Source organism: Scylla paramamosain, chromosome 18 (assembly GCF_035594125.1).
Source record: "Scylla paramamosain isolate STU-SP2022 chromosome 18, ASM3559412v1, whole genome shotgun sequence".
NCBI lineage: Eukaryota > Metazoa > Arthropoda > Malacostraca > Decapoda > Portunidae > Scylla > Scylla paramamosain.
In genome coordinates, this window is record NC_087168.1 from 21,764,720 (window position 1) to 21,784,649 (window position 19,930).

A 19,930-nucleotide genomic window follows, 5' to 3' on the forward strand; every position below is an offset into this window, starting at 1 on the left:
AGGAAGAGAGAAGAGAGAGAAAAAGAGACGAGAAGAGAGGGAAGAGAGGAAAGGAGGTGTAAGAAGAACGTTAGGAATAAAGAACTGTAGAAGAGAGAGAGAGAGAGAGAGAGAGAGAGAGAGAGAGAGAGAGAGAGAGAGAGAGAGAGAGAATACTTACTGTTGTGTAACGTAGTGATGACGTGTTGGTCGCCAGAGTGCAGTAAGAGGAGAAGGAAGAAGAAGAAGAGAAGGAGGAAGAGGTAGAGAAAGAGAAACAGGACAAGGTGGTGGTAGTCTAGGCAGCTCGTCACTTTAACCACCAAACAACCCACTTACACAGTTCCCCACCTCGGTAGTTAGCAGGTCTGACTGTACCCTCCCTTCACACACGTATTAAGAGCTACAAACGAACATAAACTATACAAAACCTCAGTCCTTTAAGTAAACAGACATCAAGATTCGTTACTAATACCCCGCTGTACTTAGATCCTACTTACGTATCTGCCCCATTCCTCATCTCCCACCCAGTCTCGCCCACTACACCACTCCAGTCTGCCTCGCCGCCACTGCCTCGCCTCTCCGCCCCGCATCCATCCGTGAGCAGGTGAGGAAAGAGCCGTGAAGTTTATGGCCGTAGTAATGAGCCATTACGGGCCGCTTATAAAGTGGAGACGAAATACGAGAGAGCGAGTGTAGCTGTGTGGTGCGGGCCGAGTGAACGGGAGGGGAGGCGAGGCGAGGCAAGGCGAGGCAAGGCAAGGCAGGGTAGGGCTACTCGTAAAAGCGTATGGTATACAGTGGCTACAAGAGTTCTGTGTTTCTTGTGCTTCCTCTGTGTCTGTATTACTACGATTTGGGTAGTAGGAGTAGTAATAGTGGTGGTGGTAGTGGTAGTGGTGGTGGTTGTAGTGGTGGTGATGATGCGTGTGTGATGAACCATTTTCTTTTTTTACGTTAACTGCATCTTCCTTTCCTTACGTCTCATTATCTTTTTCTTTCTCCTATCTTAAAGCTTTGTAATACGCGCCATTAGTACTACGACATCCCTGTGTACTATATAAAGATAAAACAAAGAGACAAATTCGCATCGTCACGGATCGCGCCCTTCACTTGTTTATGACGTCATGATCAACTGCAACCAGTTTACAGCCGCGACGATCTCAACAGGCGGTGGACTCTTCGCTCATTCCTTGTCATTTTCCTGTGTTTGTTTCGCTTCCCACCGCTCCTTGTGGCAGCCAACACATCACCGGGCTTCGTTACTATCTTACGTAAGTGTAGCGGGTCCCTGTAGCCCACGAAGAGTAAGTATTCTTAGTAATAGCAATAAGGGGTGGTTTTAAATTTGCGTCCTGCTTTTGCCGTCATGAATTGTAGCCAGCTTAGGCTCCCCCTTACCGGCACCTCGCACTCGTCAAACCTTTTAATCTGAGCTCGTTACCTTTTCATTATTGCGACGAAGTAGGACACAAATTGCAACCACGACTGTACCACTAGCAGATACAATAGACGATGATGATGATGGTAATAATGGAAGTGAAGTGCGTTTCCTGATTAGCTATTGGATCTTTTTTATTCACAGGTGGCCGGAGGGAGGCGGGAATGAAGACCGTGCGGAGGAAGCGTCTAGTCAGTGTGATGAAAGATGATGAAGACTTCGTGGTGAGTACAATGAGGAGATGTGTTCACTTTTATAGCTTCAGCTTGAAATTTCATCTGATGCGTGGAAATATTGTTGTTGATATGTGAAAATTTACGGTTTTTTTTTCCATGGTTAGAAAGAAGCGAGACAAGAGTTAATATTCTATCATGCCACTCAATTCTCGGTACTAATGACTGTGTGTGTGTATATATATGTCTGTGTATAGAGTACGCATATGTATGTTTTTCCTGCACTTCATCTGTCATAATCAGCTTTTTCCTTCACTTTTCTTTATTATTTCGTGAGAAGCGTGTAGATCCGGAGCGAGGCAACCTTTTTTGGAACCCCCTATAGTAGCAGCAGTAGTAGTAGTAGTAGTAGCAGTAGTAATAGTAGTAGTAGTAGAAGAACCGATAAAAAATGAAGGTCGGAATACTAGTCGTCAGTCAGGGAGGCAGCCAAGATCTTAAAATGTATCTTAACTGATCGAAACTCCCCAGCGAAGAATCTGGGAGGGAGGGGACGCTACTGCTACGAAGGGAAGGCCGGCACTAGGGAAGGGAAGAGCCCAGTCATATACATAATCTGTGGGCGGAGCGGAACCTTACGGGAGTTTTGTAATTCAGTTTCCTCGATGAAGATTTGAAGAGATGGTTCTGGAGGCGGTACAAATTTATTCCCTCTCGGGTTTGTTACGTGCCAGATGGGAATGGATTCTGAGGGCTAGAGAGAGAGAGAGAGAGAGAGAGAGAGAGAGAGAGAGAGAGAGAGAGAGAGAGAGAGAGAGAGAGAGAGTTTTTATAGTAACAGTTCCTATCCTCCAACCATTTTACAACACCACCTCACTCCAAACCCCAAAAAGCAAAGCATTTTAAACTAAACAAAACAACACACAGGGAAACACAAATAGAGAATAAACACAACAAAAAACGGACGAAAACCAGAAGGATAGAAAGAATGAAAGTGTGTTAGGAGAATGTACCACACCTTTACCTGGCGAGAACAGCGCTGAAAGGACAAAACATTAGGGCGTAGGAGGACCTGAGAATCTTATACGAGGTGGCAAGGCGGCGCTTAGTGTTCTGGCGGAGACGAGGCGAGGCGAAGTGCTGATGAGTCTTAAGGGATACGAGTTGAGAGGAGAGGAGGGTTGGAGGGAGAGATGGAGGGGAAGGTAGAAGAAGGAAGGTAGGAAGAGTTGGAGGGGAAGGAAGAGGAGGGACTGTAGTGGAGGAAGGAAGGTAGGGAAGGAAGGAAGTGGGGGTGGAAAGGAGAGAGGAGAGAAAGGAGGGAAAGAACGTAGGAGGAAGTGGAGAGAGAGAGAGAGAGAGGAGGAACTGTAGGAGAGGAAGGAAAGAAGAATGTGAAGGGAAAGAGAGAGAAGAGATAGAAGGAACTAGACCAAAAAAGGAAGGAAGGTAGGAAGTAGGTGGAGAGAAAGAGAGGAGAGAAAGAAGAGTGAGTGTACCAGGAAGCGAAGGAAGGGAGAGAAGAGAGGAGGAAGAAGCGGAGGGGGAGTCGCTCGTTACCTCTCTTCCAGACTGGAGGGAGGAAAAAAGACCCATGATGACCTCTTGGCCCGCCCTACACGTGTTTCCCCACTCAGCCCACTCACCCTCTCATCCGCGTCGCCTCTCACCTCATCTCTCTCGTACTCTCATCTTACCCTTCCTCCTCTCTCTCTCTCTCTCTCTCTCTCTCTCTCTCTCTCTCTCTCTCTCTCTCTCTCTCTCTCTCTCTCTCTCCTTCATCTTCCTCCCTCACCTTCCTCCTCCTCCATCTTCCTCTTTCATTCTCTTTCTCCTTCATATTTCTTCCTCTCCTCCTTCACCGTAGGGTGAATAGTACAACTTCCTTTCATCCTTTCCTATGAAAATTCCATGTCAGTTTTTCCATACTGCATGGTACTTTTCCCAACTATTTCCATGCCAGCGCAAGCTGGAGGGAGTGGTGGGTGGGGAGGAGCCTTCTGCTATGCTGTCCTGTCTCTCTTCCCTGTAGCTAGTTAGAAGTAGTTACCAAACAGCCTTGCAAGGACCAAAAGGTCTGTTGCTGTTTGGCTTTCCTTTGTATTCCTTTGTATTCCTCCTCCTCCTCCTCCTCCTCCTCCTCCTTCATCTTCTTTTCTCATTTTCTTCCTCCTTTCATACAGTTTTCATGTTCCCTCGTATCAGTAAAGGTTTTCTTTGTATCTCTCTTAGTTGCAGCTCTATCTCATTCTCTTTCTGTCTCTCTTTTTTTCTCTCCCATACATTATTTCGTCTCTCCTTTGTGCCCATTTTTCTTGTTTATTCTTCTTCCTCTGTTCCTCATTATCATTCTGTGCTCTCTCTCTCTCTCTCTCTCTCTCTCTCTCTCTCTCTCTCTCTCTCTCTCTCTCTCTCTCTCTCGTCCATTTTTGGTATGAATAATGTTGAATTTTATATGAAAAGAGTAATGAATGACGGTTTTACTTCCATCTGTTCCCTCCTTTATTCTTTATTTTTACTCTATATTTCTCTTTCCTTTCATTTCCTTTCCTTTCCCTCCCTCTCCCTCTCTTCTGTGCCTTTGTTTATTCTTCCTTCCCTTCCCTTTCCTTTCTTAATCTTATCTTCTCTTTCCTTCTCTTGTCTTCTGTTCCCTTCCCTTCCCTATTCTACTCTATCCTTCCCCTTTCTTTTGTTTTTCCCCTCCCTTCCCCTCTCTTCTCTTCCCATCCCTTTCCTTCTCTTCTCTCCTCTACCTTTCCCTTCCTATTTTTTTCTTTTCTCTTCTCTTCCCTTCCCTTCCTTTGTCTTTCTTTCCCTTCCCTCTTCTCTTCTCTACCTTTCCCTCGCTCTTCCTTCTCTCATCTCCTCCGCTGCGTACTCTCTTCTCTCCTCTCGGCCGCTCTCCTTACCTGGGACGCCTCACCTTGAATACTGAGCAGGTTAATTAGGGGTCGAGGATCAGAAAGGATGGGGTCAGTCCACACACGAAGAGGAACAGCAGCTTGAAGTGTGTGTGTGTGTGTGTGTGTGTGTGTGTGTGTGTGTGTGTGTGTGTGTGTGTGTGTGTGTGTGTTTGGAATGTTGTGTTATGTTTCCATGTTGACAAAAGTTTGAGTGTTTTGTTTTTATGGTTTGTTTTATTTTTATTTTGTGATTGGCACGTGTTTTTCTGTTTGTTTGTAAATTACTACTTCTGCTACTACTTCTACTACTACTACTACTACTACTACTACTACTACTACTACTACTACTACTACTACTACTACTACTACTTTTAACGTGTGTGTGTGTGTGTGTGTGTGTGTGTGTGTGTGTGTGTGTGTGTGTGTGTGTGTGTGTGTGTGTGCGTGCGTGCGGTCCACTGTCCCGTTTTCGTTACGTTTTCTTCGCACTCCTTCAATCTTGGTTAATCTTCCCTCACAAACAGACAGACAGACGGACAGAGTCAATCCCTTGCCTTCCTTCCGCTTCCTCTGTTTTGGCCCCCGATCTTCTTTACCTCTTCCGTCCCACGCCACCACAGTGTCTTTTCCTCCGTCACTTTTCTCATCCTTCATTTCCACTCGGCCCCACTTACTCATTTCTTGCCCATCCCTCTTGTCTCCTCTCCTCACCACGGGTCACCAGCTTCATTCTCGGCCACCTCATTACTCTAGCGTCTGGAGGCCTCAGCTGGGACCGTTAGATCTGTGAGGGGACTTGCAAGATCTAGGGGGGACTTAGAGGGATTTGGGAGAGCCTCTAGGGGACTCCTTCAGGGACAGAGAGGTCCCTGAAGTGGCTGAGAGGCGCTGCTGGGACGGCTCGCCCTGTTAACTAAGATAGATGGCGTGATGTGTTTCGATTCAAAGGACCCAGGTAGTGTTGTGTTGTTTAGCACGAGGTTAGTTTAGGTTAAGTTAAGTTAGGTTAGGCGTTTTCTCTCTCTCTCTCCCTGTCTTGTCTCAGCCCAGCAGGGAGTGAATAAGGGTTGGTGACTCTGGGAGGAGAAGCCCGCCCGTGGCTCTCTTTACAGATAAGAGGAGAGAGAAAGAGCTGGTTGAAAATAGGACTCGTGAGGCGGAAATAGATAAATCACCACACATAGCGAGGGAAATTGAGAAGACAAAGAAGGATAAGAAAGGAGACTCGAGAATGTACACAGGCATTGGGGTGGCGCACGCTGAATTGAATCCCCGCTGATCTTTTGGACCCTCGCTCTTAAGTGCCGCCCTGAATCATTTTTCTAATCTGCTGCTGACTTCCCGACTCCCCATTGCTGACCCGCCGCCCCTTCCCTTGCCAACTGTTACCCTGTCTCACTGCCTCCTTTCCTCTGTCCTTAGGCTTCTATTACCCTGCCGCTTACCTTGCCTTCTCCTACCAACTGTTACCCTGTCTGTCTCTTGTCCTCCCTGCCCTTACGTGTCTACTCCCCTGTCATCTTCCTTGTCTCCCCCTGTTAACTGTCTGTCTCCCTTTCATTCTCTTAGGAGTTTCTAAATCCTACCACCTGGTGACTCTCCGACCTTCCTCTTACTACCCTGTCTCTACCTCCCTATGTGTCTCTAATCCCCTGCCACCTGTCCTTGCCTCACCCAGCTGACTGTGCCTCCCCAGTGCTTACCTGCCTGTTCTCTCCTCTTCCTCTTCTCTCTACATTCATTTCTCTCCGCTCCTCTTACTTAATCTTCCTCTTCTCTCCATCTCCCTCTCCTCTTTTTACCTGAGCTGCAACCACACCAATCTCCTCTCTTCTCTCCACGCCTCTCCCCTCCCTCGTCCCTCTACAGTTCCTCTTGGCCCTCTCCTCCCTTCCCTCTTGCCCCCGCTGCCTTCCGCTCGACCTTAGCTGACCCCGGATATAAAGCCTCGCCTCGCTACGCACCGTTCTTTATCTTGCTTCGTTTGTTTTCCGTAAAATTTGCAGCTAATGGGAAGGAAAATGTGCCGCCTGAACTTCTGTGGGTTTGCGTGGCGGCGAGGAACGGGAAGGGTGGAAGAGAGAGAGAGGGGACTGAAAGGAGAAACACAGAGGAAGAGATGAGGAGTAGAGAAAAAGGACGTAGTGGGAGGGAAGGGAAGGAAGAAGAAACAGGAAGGGGAGAGAGGATGGATAGGAGAAACAGAGAGAGAGAGGGATGAGAGAGCATAAGCAGTGGAAGGGAAAGAAAAGAAAGGTGGAACAGGAGGGGGTGGGAGAGAAGGATGTGTAATGGAAGGAAAAGGAAGGGAATAACGAAGAAAAACGGAAAACAAAGATAAAACCGTGATAGAACGATGAAGTATTGCTTAGATAGTGAAGAATGGGAGGAAGAGGAAAGAAGAATAAATGGGAAGGAGAAGAGCAGGAGGAGAAAAAGGAGATAGGAAAAAGAAAAATGAGGAGGAAAAGGAAAAAAAGCAGGAGGAGGAGGAGCAAGAGGAATTTGAAGAGAAGGAGGAAGGGAAGGAGGAGGAATGTAAAGGAATACAAAGAAAAACAAACAGCAACAGATCTTTTGGCCCCTTGTTAGTCTGTCTGGTGAAAATATACACGTGTGTGAACAAGAAAGAGGAAGGAGGAAGAGGAAAAGGAAGAAGAAGAGAGGAAAGAAAAAAACAAGACGTGGTGATGGTGTTGAAAAAAAGATAAAAAAAAGTTTGAGAGGAAAGAATAAACGAGGCGAAGGAAGGAAGGAAGGAATGAAGGAATATTCAGACAAAAGGAGAGAGAGCAAGAGATGAAGAAGAATAAGTGCGACAGAGAGGAAAAAAGAGGTGGTAAAGACTAGAAATCATGTCAGATAAGAAAATGAATAGATATAAATTTTGCGTTGGAGGAGAAAGTGGATGAGACAGATGAAAGAAAAGAAATGTGGAACAAGGAAGAAGAAATTCACATTAACAGAGAGAGAGAGAGAGAGAGAGAGAGAGAGAGAGAGAGAGAGAGAGAGAGAGAGAGAGAGAGAGAGAGAGAGCTGTGTTGTTGGGCTTCCTGTTATTACTATTTTTGCTGTTGTTATTGAGAGAGAGAGAGAGAGAGAGAGAGAGAGAGAGAGAGAGAGAGAGAGAGAGAGAGAGAGAGAGAGAGAGAGAGAGATTTACGATGGATAAAATGAAGTTGAAATGGAGAAAAGAAGGATGAAGAAGAGAAGGAGGAGGAAGAGGAAGACGAGACACTGAAGATGAGGGAGAATGAAGAAGAGGAGGAAGAGGAGGAGGAGGAGGAGGAGGATAAGAAGATAAAGAAAATGGACTTATTGACTTCAAGGACATGTTATTTTTTTCCTTTTTTCGTCTCGCAAATTTTCCGCTTCAAGGAATTTCATTTGTTCATGCACCCAGCCATGCACTCTCTCTCTCTCTCTCTCTCTCTCTCTCTCTCTCTCTCTCTCTCTCTCTCTCTCTCTCTCTCTCTCTCTCTCTCTCTCTCTCTCTCATGAACTTCCTTTTCTATTTTCCTCTCGTTCTGTTCCTCGTCGTTATTTCCTTCCTTCCTCCTCCTCCTCCTCCTCCTCCTCCTCCTCCTCCTCCTCCTCCTCCTCCTCCTCCTCCTCCTCCCCAGGAAATATACGTGTGGGCGCCTTCCCTTGCCGGCCATTGTTAAAGGGAAGTCAAGGGCATTATTTTGGCCTTATCACGTCGCCCAAGATTTAGGAGTGACCCGGAGAGAGAGAGAGAGAGAGAGAGAGAGAGAGAGAGAGAGAGAGAGAGAGAGAGAGAGAGAGAGAGAGAGAGAGAGAGAGAGAGAGAGACTTACCTACCTATCATCTCTCATCTAAGAAAGTAAATAAAGGCTGTTAAAAGAGGAGGAGGAGGAGGAGGAGGAGATAGAAAATAAATTCGATGCAGTGGTGATGGTGGTGTTGCTGGTGGCGATGTTGGTAAATTAAAAGAAAAAGAAAACTAAAATAAAAAAAAGAAATGAACTGAGAGGAAGGAAGGAAGTGAGATTCGGAGAGAAGGAGAGCGTAAAAATTGAAGAAGAATAAGTCTTGCATTTTAAAACACTTCTGGGCCTCCACTTCAGAACTTAAAAAGGAAAAGTCTCTAATTGAAGGTACACGTGGTTTTTAAGGATGCTTTTATGCTTTTAGTGACAGATTAACAAGATCTGTACATTTTTTAACAGAAGAAGCACCGGAAACACTTTTGAGAACCCGGTTAGTCTTCTCTACCCTTTGAAAACTTTCCTGGTGAGAGAGCAAAGCGTTTATGAATACAGAACTTAGTGTGACAGTAAGACTATACTTCTTTTATTCCTATTGTCATTGTTATCTCGCGCACAAATACACCGCAGCAGGGCCACCGGGGAGGGAAGGGAAGGCGCCTCGTGACGTATTCGCAATTAGCGCCATAATAGCTAAACCGCTTCTTTGTCCTGATAGAAAATTAGAAAAAGGCTGAGGAATAATTTTGTGTGGTGGGGGCTTTGTGTGCGAGAGAGAGAGAGAGAGAGAGAGAGAGAGAGAGAGAGAGAGAGAGAGAGAGAGAGAGAGAGAGAGAGAGAGAGAGAGAGAGAGAGAGATTGTTGAAGTCTGTAGCGCTGTAGATCATTAAGATATCACAGGTATTTGAAACTTGTATTCTTAAATAATTCCTGCTGACGGTCACTTTTCTATTACGTTTAGACATTGTACTTCACGAATCCTTACAAAGAAAAGAAAAAAAAAAAACGCTCTTCACTGTCCGCCTACTTTTATTTTTGTCATCTACTGAGGAAGTGTTGAGATGCTGGATTATGTAAGTGAGTCTGTTCGTCGTATAGTTTCTTCTAATAGGCACGTAGTGAATTTGAGGTGATAGGGTTGGGATTGAGAGACTGAATGAGTAGCTGATTATATTTATTGGCCTTTTTCATATTCAGGTGTTTAAGTGTAAAGTGTCCAGTGAGCCGAAGCTTCTGTAAAGTGTCCAGTGAGTCGAAGCTTCTGTAAAGTGTCCAATGAGCCGAAGCTTCTGTATGAACTCTGTACTTAAACTGGTTAGAGATGTGTTGTGGTAGCGAAGTGTTGGCCATCTCACCGCAAAAAAAACCTACAAAAAACAGTAACAGCATCTAAACAAGAGCGGAAACAGACATCAATGACCAGAAAGACAGAGGGCGTTACTTCTCCCGCCCAAAACTACCGCGGCTTACAATCGAAGCGGTAATCTTTTAACCAGAAGGACTAGAACATCTATACCTAGTCTGAGTGGAAGATTACAACTACCACAACACCACAACACAACACCAGAAGCAATAGAGCATCTATATCTAGTCTGAGTGGATTACAACTACCATAACAAAGCATCGAACTGGGAACCTTTTGAGTCCAAGCAAGTACTATACCACCGAGCCATCAGGCCGTGTGTAGGTTGTCTGGTTATAAGAGTCCTCGGGAAAACTGAGGAATCACGAGGTATAAGGTAACACGTGTCCTTAAAGCCGCAGTATAAAGTCTGTTAAAGTCACCACAACTTTTTCCATTAAGTTCACCGTTTTCTCTCAATCTTGCGTCTTTGATCTGCGAGATTCCCTTTAGAGAGCGTGCCTGATAGACTCCGAGGTTCATGGACTCGAGGGAAACGCAAAACATTAGAAGGGAATAAGGAAGATTGCTTGCTGGACTTCTACGTGAGGCTGTACCTGTGTTTGTGTGTGTGTATGTGTGTGTGTGACGGGGGAGGTGTGGCTGTTGTGTGTAGGTGGGTTTGTGTGGGTGTGTGTTTCTCTCTCTCTCTCTCTCTCTCTCTCTCTCTCTCTCTCTCTCTCTCTCTCTCTCTCTCTCTCTCTCTCTCTCTCTCTCTGTGTTTCTCGTCTCTAGGTCAAACAGTACATTTTATTCAGCGGTCGGGACGTTCCACTCACCGCTTCAGTAATTGGATAATACCCCGAGCAATTATGTGCGGGAAAGGATGCTTATACCGGCCCTTTCCACGAGACTCCTGGCGTTCTGAGAGCAATGCCAGTTTGTCATGCGGTGGCCTTGTGGCATGTTATCGAGTAGGTGCTTGAGTGTCACCTGAGCCATCCCTCTCACGATAAATTGGAAACGCGCCGCTCGGGGAGGCATTTTGAATCCTTTATGTCGCGTGTCGTCCACCTCTCCACCCTCCCTCCACCTTATTGTGTCCATGTGGAGTGTGTGGAGTGAGTAGAGTGAGTTGGTGAGGTGCGCCGTGTGGGTCATTAAGAAGCAAAGCTCATGACACTCTCGGCGAAAGAAGAACGTGGAAAGAATAAGAAGTGCAGCACAGTGACGTTTGAGTGGCGCTTGATGAGTCTCTACCACTTGATGTCTTCCGCAGTGATTCATTTTTGGCCGCATCACTTGGAGGATTCACTCGTTATGTTGGTTTTCGCTAAAGATTGCCGCTGTGGTTTAACCGTTTCCGCTTTACTGTGTTCTGGGTCGCCTATTACGTCTTTCACCTTCCTTCTGTATATCTTTTTTGGATCTCCGGCATCCTCCTCCGCCCCACCTACTTCCCATCACCCCTCATCTCTGCCCCCTTTCAAGTCACCTCAGTTGCCCTTCACTAATCTATCTACCTCCCAACATAAGCACATTAGCAGTAACGACATCAGTTTTACAGCGCACTCCCAGTCAAATGAATATCACGTAAATGAACAGAAATACCCTCTCTTGCATGAAGGATTTTTCTCGTCCGAATGAATTGATATTTTTATGATAACTGCAACGTGCGCTATATACATACATACATACACACTCTTCCCACTCTTCCCTCCCTCATCCTCCCGTGAAAATGTTCCTCTACCCCCTCCCTCCCCCTTTTACTCTTCCGTCGTGTTCATTTCACTGCCATGCCGGGAACCATAACTCTGAAGGCTTGTTGGCGTCCTGCAGCAGTGTTCATTGCAATATTCATCTGTGAAATTTGATGACTGCCCTCCATCTGGCCCTGAGTAGTAGCGGCAGGCACCATCACCACCACCACTACCACCACCACCATCACTGCCACTAGCCAGTACCACCAGTTAGCTAGCACGATGAGATCCCAGGCGCCGTGGGAGGGGAAAAATGTCACTTCCATTAAAATAAGTTAAAGAAAAAGTGTGTTCTGGTTCCCGCCGCCGAGTAGCAATCTTGTTAATGCAATGGTATTCAAAGGGTTAGGCAGCTTAAGCCTCGCAGACTCCACGCCGTGACAGATTCGCTACCAGACCAAGCCGCTAAGTCACCAAGCCACCGACAGTCTATTGTTTTAGTGGTTTGTATTCGTTTCTCATTGTGGTTCATGGTATTGTTGTCTCTTGGTTCAGGTAAGTTGGTAAGGTTCTTGTGAGGTTTCAGATAAGCATTCAGTTAGTCAGTCAGTCGGTCAGTCAGTCAGTTAATCAGTCTCAGTTAGTCAGTCAGTCAATCAGACAGTCAGTTAATCATCAGTCAATCCAGTTAGTCAGTCACTCACTCCATCAACCTCTCTCTCTCTCTCTCTCTCTCTCTCTCTCTCTCTCTCTCTCTCTCTCTCTCTCTCTCTCTCTCTCTCTCTCTCTCTCTCTCTCACCTGGGCCTCATTACCTACCTTGAATCTCACCTGTCCATTTCCACCTCGTGTATTTTGCAGGTGTTTTTCTTTTTTATTTATTTATTTTTTACTTCCTACGGTAAATGTGTTTGTTGAATTAGTAGTGCGTGCGTTTGTTTGTCACAGCAGCACATTTTTCTACCTTTTTTATTACCTTATCCCATTTTCTGTTTTATATTGCGTTGTATTTCGTCTTTTTTTATTTATTTCTCTGAGTCTGAGTTAAAAAAAAAAAGGGAATGTTGAGTAGGTGTTGTTTTTATGTGAAAATGCTAGTCTTTTTTTTTTTTTTACTTTCGTGTGACGGTAGAAAAATGCATCTCTCTCTCTCTCTCTCTCTCTCTCTCTCTCTCTCTCTCTCTCTCTCTCTCTCTCTCTCTCTCTCTCTCTCAACTTCCCGATTGTTTTTGTAATCTAATAATCCACACGAATATTTTTTTGAATAATTGAATAATCGCCTGACCACGTCCTCTTTTGCGTGTCTGTCACTGCACGCGTGACTCTAAACCCAACAGTGGCTGGACTCTACTCAGGCATCTCTCTTCCTCTTTCTTTTCTTCCTCTGTTTTCTTCTTTTTCTTCCTTTACTTTGTTCAGTCATCTCTCTCTCTTTCTCTTTCCTTACTTTCTATGTTCTTTTCGTTCTCTGTTATTTTGCTCATTCATCTCTCTTTCTTTTATCTTCCTTATGCTGTTGCCTGCTTTCTCTCTCCCTCTTACTTTTCTCAGGTATCTCTCTCTCTCTTTCTCTTTATCTTGCCTTCCTTACTGTGTTCTCTCCTTTTTTTTCTCTTACTTTGCTCTGGTATCTTTCCCTTTCTCTTCCCTTCCTTACTCTGTTCTCTCTTTTTCTCTCCTACTTCCAGTCTCGTTTATCCTTCTTTCCTTCTCTTCTTGCTGAAAATGTTACGTGCTTGGTACCTTCCTTTCTTCATTTCTCTCTCATTTTCTCCCGTATCCTTTTTTTTCTCTCTTTTTCTCTTCTTCCTTACTTTGTTCTTTCCTCCCTCACTTACAATCTCGTCTCTAATCTTTTAATTCTTTTCTTACTGAGAATATTACGTGCTTGCTTAATACCTTCTTGATTTGTTATTTGTGCCATTGTTCTTTTATGTTCATTGCCTTAACGTTAATAGGATGCGTGTAAATTTTCCCTAGAGGTCAGTTTGGGATGAGAATGTGTGTGAATTACGTGCTTATCATCAGACTTTGGGCGAGTGGGGTAAGTGTGATGGTGGTGATAAGTCATTAAATTACTGTGTTACCTCTGTGTGCTCATTAACTTACAGCTCTTGTTTTTACAGGGTATTTAGCGCTTAAGTTCCGTCACGCCTTGTTATGAGCCGCGGGTTTGGCTGGTGATGTCTTCTTCTAGACGGGGTGGAATCAAAAGCTTTTCGTCTCATCAACTCCTCTCCTCTAACTGTCTTCAGCCTCTCTCTCACCGCCGCTATGTTGCATCTCTAGCTGTCTTCTACCGCTATTTTCATGCTAACTGCTCTTCTGATCTTGCTAACTGCATGCCTCCCCTCCTCCCACGGCCTCGCTGCACAAGACTTCCTTCTTTCTCTCACCCCTATTCTGTCCACCTCTCTAACACAAGAGTTAACCAGTATTCTCAATCACTCATCCCTTTCTCTGGTAAACTCTGGAACTCCCTGCCTGCTTCTGTATTTCCACCTTCCTATGACTTGAATTCCTTCAAGAGGGAGGTTTCAACACACTTATTCATCAATTTTTTACTACTGTTTTGACCCTTTTATGGGACTGGCATTTCAGTGGACATTTTTTTATTAGATTTTTGTTGCCCTTGGCCAGTGTCCCTCCTGCATAAAAAAAAAAATGGCGGATAAACATTGCTTGCCTGGAAGACTCGCGGGGGGACGATATGAAAAGAAGTGTTGTTATTTCAAGGTTGTATTTTGGATTCTGCAGTTATATTATCGGTTAAATTAATTTGAATCTTGACACCCTAGCACTACCTAACCTAACCTAGTCTAACTTAATCTAACTTAGCACCAACCTAACCTAACCTAGCACTACCTTCCATCAGCACCAGAGGGAGAGGGAGAGAGAGGAAGACTTCGAGGCGCTGGAGGAAAATATTACAGTGAGGACGAGTTTGGGGGAGCAGTTCAGAAATTGGGTGTCACTGTTAAGCTGGATAAAGGTGACTAAGGCGAGAAGGGGGCGTGATGGGAGAGAGAGAGAGAGAGAGAGAGAGAGAGAGAGAGAGAGAGAGAGAGAGAGGATACGAGAAAGCGCTACTCCCCCAACCAAGAAATTTCTATAAACCAGAATCGAACCTACAATTTTTAGACCGAGACTCGAGCACTGTACCAATGAGCCACCGGAAGAGACAGAGAGAGACAGAGAGAATACAATGCTTAAAACTATCCCACGATCATGCTATCTAAACTCAGAACCACCAGGCATCTTTAACAGGAAGCAGAAGTAAAAATATCTTAAGAGACACAAGAGACAGTGAGAGAGAGAGAGACAGAGAAACACAAGGACAGAAAATATACACATGAACAGTCCCCCCATTACACTTTTACAACCTGCAAGCACTACGTATCCCCAGCAGGAAATAGAAACAATAAGACGTTAACAAACACTAGAGAAGAGAGTGCGAGAGAGACACCGAACAGTCCCTACCATTATAACTTTCATTAGACATCCAAAAACAGGAAGTAGAAACACTAACACGTTAAAACAAACACTAAAAAACAGTAACGAAGGACAAAACAGGAGGAGAGAGACAGAACAGGACTAGGCAATGAAGCACAGAGTAGAAAAGAAGCAGAGAGAGATAGAAAGACAGAGAGGCAATGAAAGACAGCCACACCCAGCAGGACAGGCAACTAACACTACCAGTCCCACTCCCTCCTACACCCCCATCTCCCTCCACTCAGCACACTCGGAGCGCGACCCCGTGTTGTTTAATTGCATGCAGAGGGGAGTGTTTTGCCGTCGCGGTGAGCAGTATTTGGGCGATTAAACCGAAGAGAGCATTACATCGGCAGTTCCAGGGTGCGTCTCTCTCCTCACTGGCGGGGCGGGAGGGCATCCAGAGAGCAAAGGAAAGGCAGTGGGGGACTTCGAAATGGAGACACGGTAGGAAAAGTACGTGGTAATAAGAACATTTCGAGAATAGGGCGCCTGGAATTGGGTGTAGGGAGAGAGTAGAAACAGAGAGAGGGAGTTCGGAAGAGAGGGGAGGGCTGAAATATAATGGTATGATGCTCCTCGTGATCACCTCTTCCTTCCACCTTTGCCAGGTTTTGCCACGACGCCGCCTCGCTCTCGTTCACGGCACAAGACAAGGTGCCTATTCCAAGAGCCCCCTGGGAGGATCACTCACCGCCCGACTGCTGTTAGTGTTCCTGTGTGCTTAGCCCAGCCTGTCCCGCGTGCTGCTGCGAGCTTGCGTAGGCGTGGCTGTAGGAGGAACGTTGTGGGGCGTAACGTAATGATGGTGGGATGTTACAGACGCGGCAGCCCACACACACACACACACACACACACACACACACACACACACACATTCGCAGCCATAAATGAGATTTCCTAGAAAGAACGCGGGAGAGAGAGAGAGAGAGAGAGAGAGAGAGAGAGAGAGAGAGAGAGAGAGAGAGAGAGAGAGAGAGAGAGAGAGAGAGAGAGCTGATCAGATAAGACAGTTGAATAAATATTTAAATATTTATACATATTAAATTAAAATGTGAGGGGAGGACAAGGTGAAGAAGGAGAATAAAGAAGAAGAAGAGGAGGAGGAAGAGAAGGAGGCGAGAGAAAAAACTCACATGTTTATAAGTAAAACTCGGGAACAGATGAGGAAGAATTACTGAGAGGGAAGTCAAGAGGAAAAGATGAAGGAGGGCCCGAAGAGGAAGAAGAGAAGGAGAAAGAGGAGGAGGAGGGGGAGGAGGAGGAGGAGGAGGAGGAGGAGGAGGAGGAATAGGAGGAGGTGGAGAAAATTAATGAGGGGAAATATGTGGAGGAAAAAGGAAGGTAGGAGGAGAGAAAAGATGCGAGTATCGGAGGAAAGAGATGGAGAGGGCGGTAATGGAGGTGGAGAGAAGATACTAAGAGATGAAAGGATGAGAGAGAGAGAGAGAGAGAGAGAGAGAGAGAGAGAGAGAGAGAGAGAGAGAGAGAGAGAGAGAGAGAGAGAGAGAGAGAGAGAGACTTAGGGAAATAAAAAGATGAACTTGGACTAAGGGAGAAGGAAGGTCACAGGTTTAAAGTTGACGGAGTTTAATGTTTTTTTTGCTCAAAGTTTCAGTGGAAGTTGTTGTTGTAATGCCTTTATGTGTCTGTGTGTGTGTGTGTGTGTGTGTGTGTGTGTGTGTGTGTGTGTACATTCTCATGATGAACTTATCGACATTCGTAGTCCTGCAGTCATCTGTGAATTTCATTTTCACACACACACACACACACACACACACACACACACACACACACACACACACACACACACACTTGGAGAAATTGAGGAGAGAGCCTAGGTGAGGAAGGGAGGGAGGAAGAGAAGGATGCAAAGATGGAGGGAGGGAGGGAAAGAGGGAGGGAAGGAGGGAAGCAGGGGGGGGGGCAGGCAGGTGTGCATTCATGAAGGAGTGGAGGAGGGAGGGAGGGAGGGATAGGAGAGGAGAGGCATTCACTTAGGAGGGAGAGGAGGAGGGAGAGGAGGAGGGAGAGGAGGAGGGGGAGGAGGGAGAGGAGGAGGGGGAGAGGAGGAGAGAGAGAGAGAGAGAGAGAGAGAGAGAGAGAGAGAGAGAGAGAGAGAGAGAGAGAGAGAGAGAGAGAGAGAGAGAGAGAGGGAGGGAGGGAGGGAGGGCTCTCCTGTCACCGGGATAAAAGACACTTTCTTTCTCTCTCTACTTACCTCTCTCTCTCTCTCTCTCTCTCTCTCTCTCTCTCTCTCTCTCTCTCTCTCTCTCTCTCTCTCTCTCTCTCTCTCTCTCTCTCTCTCTCTCTCTGCGTATCTGAACGTGTGTGTGTGTGTGTGTGTGTGTGTGTGTGTGTGTGTGTGTGTGTACAGGCCTTACAATGTGCGAGTGTCAAGGTTTGTGCCGCACACTTTACACCCTCCTCCTCCTCCTCCTCTTCCTCCGCCCACCAACACGCCTGCCGCGGCTCTTCCACCCAACGCCTCGTCTTCAACCTCCTGCGGCTGCATTTCACCTCCAGTTCTCTCTCTCTCTCTCTCTCTCTCTCTCTCTCTCTCTCTCTCTCTCTCTCTTGTCACCTCTGACCATCACCGTTACTGTTATCATCATTCGTAACACCAGTACCACCACCACCACCACCACCACCACCACTATCTCTCCGGTAACAAACACTGCAGAAAGAACAATACGTAATTATCACCACTGCTTCTACTACCACCACTACCACCACCACCACCACCACCACCAACTCACACCAATAACAATAACAACAACTATAGTAGCAAAAGGACAAACAACAAAAACAACAGCAACAGAACATACCAAATACATCACTAAGAAAAAAAAACATCAGGAACAAAAACAACACAACAAATACAACAGCAAAGACAAGAATATACTAAATACGAAGGAAAGCTTTTGTGTGCTCAAGAGAGTGGTAGGAAGAGGATAAGAGTAAGAGGCGGAGGATAGAAGGAAGAGGAGGAGGAGGAGGAGGAGGAGGAGGAGGAGGCGAGGAGACAGAGGAGCCGCCAGTTTCCCGCTAATGGCCGGCTCTCAGTCAGGCGCCAGTGATCGGAGTCCTTGCCACCACCACCAGGAAAACAGGGGGTGCTGTGGTCGTGTGGTGTTGTTGAGGTGTTGTGGGTGTAAATGGTGATGTAAATGGTTATTATTGGGTGTTGTTGGGTGTTGATGGGGTGTTGCTGCTGTTGTCTTGGTGTTGTGGTGTTGCTGTGTTGTCGTTCTATTCCTGGGGGTGTTAATTGGGTGTTGCAAAAGTGTTGTGAGCCTTCGCGTTTGTTTTTCTGTCAAATTTCGTTGGGAACTGTTAGTTTATCGGTGTTGTGTGTGTTACGTGTGTATTAGGTGTTGCTGGGGTGTCCTAAGCATTGCCTGCATGTGTTACTTTGGTGTTGCAAGTCGTTTTTTTTTTCTCTCTTTGATGGAATTTATGATGGGAATATTGTTAGGTGCTGCGTTGGGGTGTTGTGTTGAGTGTAGCTTGAAGTGTCGTGTTGGGTCTTCCTGTTACACTTTCCCACCTCCTCCTCCTCCTCTCATCTTGCCGGAGACGAATGGCCGGGAAGGAATGGCTGTCTCCTCTACTCTCTGTAAACTTTCGTGATTTATATCGTGGTTCTTAAAAATATGGAAATGTTGCAAGTCCTCTCTCTCTCTCTCTCTGCCTCTATCTATCTATTCATCTATCTATTTATTCATTCGTAGGTTCATCTATCTATCTATCTACTTTTCTACTTGTCTGTCTGGCTTTTTGTCTGTCTATCTACTAACCTGTTTTTATCTATCTTACTATTTATACATTTACTTACCTAATTACCCATCTTACTCGCCCCGCGCTGCTATCTATGTGTCCTCCTTTCTCACAATTATCGCTTAAACAATGGCGTAATCACGTAGACGGCCGCTAATTACAGGCATACCTTACGTACTTAAGTAATGGCGGCGGGGGAACATCGTTTGCAGCGGGCAGGGACCTCGTCTACCCAAGTATGTAGTGATTCTGGACATATTTTGTCGAGTTATTTTTCTTCCCTCCAACTTTTCCCCTCAGTTTGTCAGGGGGTGCTTCATTTTGGGGCGCTGGGAAAGTTTACCTGATTAAATTGCCTTTTGAATTGATGTCAGTCGGTAGGAAATTATTCGTTCGATGTTCCATTACACTTTTACTGGTCCCTCTTCTGTCATATGCTCCAGGGGACGCCTCCGATGTCAGCTTTCAAAGGAGCGTGCCACTTACGGGACCTTTTGTCTACTTAAAGTTTTTGAGCTCTTTTGTTTTCCCTATGTTGATTTTAAAACTGTCCCCTTAAGTTTTTACAGTTCTTTTTCTTTTTGCTTTTATTTCCTGCTAAGTTTCCTTTTCACTTAAGATTAGGAAGATAAAGAACAGTAAGCAGTCACTCAAGACAGCAGATGTAGCCAGATACCGCAGTTATATCTCTCTATTTTACTCTGTCCTTCTTCAGGTTCTTTTAGTCAGTTGCTGATCTGGTCTCACTGTCCTTCACTAAGCAGAGAGTAAGGAACAGTAAGGAACAATCCCTCAGCAGACCACACTCAGACAGCAGATGTGGTGAGCTGCTGCCGGCGCTGTATAGGAGTGACGCTAATGTTAATCCCTGGCCCACTTTCATAACTCAAGCCCGTAACGTGAGTGAATTCTGCAAGTTTGTGTCTTCCAGAATGAGAGTGCGAGAACAAAAAAACTCCCATTACATATTCTAGTAATGGAACCCGTCTGGAAAAGTTCGCCATTAAAGCCACATTAGTGTTAAATTTGAAGAAAGTCCGGGGCAGTATATACGGATCCAAAAATAAGAGTTTTGAGAAACACTTAAGGACCTAAAACTCGGAAAGATCCCTTACTAAAGTTGCGCGTGCCTTGCGTAAAACTTTCCCTGGAATAGAGCTTAAGTGGTGTTTTTAGTTCCCGGAGTGAGGATGACTTGCGGATGAGGCGAATTTTGCGCTTGAAACTTGTGCTCGCCTCTTAGTTACTGTATAAAAAGACGTGCAAGATTCACCTGCATAATGGCTCCGTCGTGTCATCGGGTCTAATGATGTGAATAATTCCTCAGTACTCTCACTCACCTACAGAAGAGAGACTTGAGTTATTTGGACACGTAAGGAGAAACGAGGAG

General features: G+C 45.7%; 1 long non-coding RNA gene across 6 annotated transcripts in view; it reads left to right on the forward strand.

Annotated features, from left to right (window-relative positions):
- The window catches only part of LOC135109279 (uncharacterized), a 308,732-nt gene that overhangs the window by 96,718 nt on the left and 192,084 nt on the right, over positions 1-19,930 (forward strand). The window contains exons 1-2 of one of the 6 annotated variants that reach the window (XR_010272641.1): positions 517-586; positions 1,565-1,644. This is a non-coding gene — a long non-coding RNA (uncharacterized LOC135109279). Of the gene's footprint in view, positions 1-516; positions 587-1,095; positions 1,287-1,564; positions 1,645-19,930 lie in introns of those variants that run through there. The other 5 variants (XR_010272646.1, XR_010272640.1, XR_010272645.1 and 2 more) reach the window with 5 other exon arrangements.